The following is a 916-nucleotide window of genomic DNA, read 5'->3' on the forward strand; positions in this document are numbered from 1 at the left end:
TCGAGATATAGCACTTTGTAGGTCTGACCGAGCAATTTTGTACTGAAATGTATGGCGGACATGTTATTCATTAAACAACATTAACTTGCATCGTGCCCTACTTCATCGGCACAGCTACTATCGACTATCTATTGTTGAAATGGATTGAGTTTGACCATTTTAGCTCTTTTCTTATGCCGTGCACCAACAGTGTGTACCGATCAGGGAAAGTACACTACGTACGCGTTCATGGATGTATATGTTGGTACAAGTTGCCGGTCGGAATAGCAGTGCACCAAAACTGTGTACCGATCGGGAAAGTACAAGACGGAGGGCGCAGCCCGAGCGTACGCGTTCATAGATGTCCATGTTGGTACAACCTACATGTACGTACCTTGTTTTTGTATCAAAAGTTCCAATAAAGTGTTTGTATGCTTAAAATGCTTATCTCAACCGGTCACCTTTTGGCCTGCCCTTTTATAGACAGAAACCTAGAACGATACTCGCGATGTTTGTGTTTTCCATTCGCCCGGGACGACGAAATGAGCTCTGTGCACATCGTGCGAAAACTATCTCCTCCTCGTATGTTTTGTCCCTCCACGCATATAATCACCCACATTTGTGTTCAACACGGACGGCGCAGCCCGAGCGAACGCGTTAATGTTTATGTTTGTGCACACTAAAGTTACAATCCTAGGATTTGGTTATTGCGTCGCAGTGCCCGACCGTCGCGGACACCATTCTTGGACAAAAGTCCAAGTACGTAGAGTACATTCCCTAGGTATGTGCCCGTTCGTGACTTTCGTTGCGTGCTTACAGACACGCTTGGGTATGTTTACCATACAAGGTTTACTAGGAAAACCTGGGAAGGACGCTTGCCCTCCCGTTGCGGACACCATTCTTGGAAAGAAGTCCTGCTACGTAGCGTTCTTTAATG

The sequence above is a fragment of the Anopheles arabiensis genome (genome assembly GCF_016920715.1).
Source record: "Anopheles arabiensis isolate DONGOLA chromosome X unlocalized genomic scaffold, AaraD3 X_pericentromeric_contig0034, whole genome shotgun sequence".
Taxonomy (NCBI): domain Eukaryota; kingdom Metazoa; phylum Arthropoda; class Insecta; order Diptera; family Culicidae; genus Anopheles; species Anopheles arabiensis.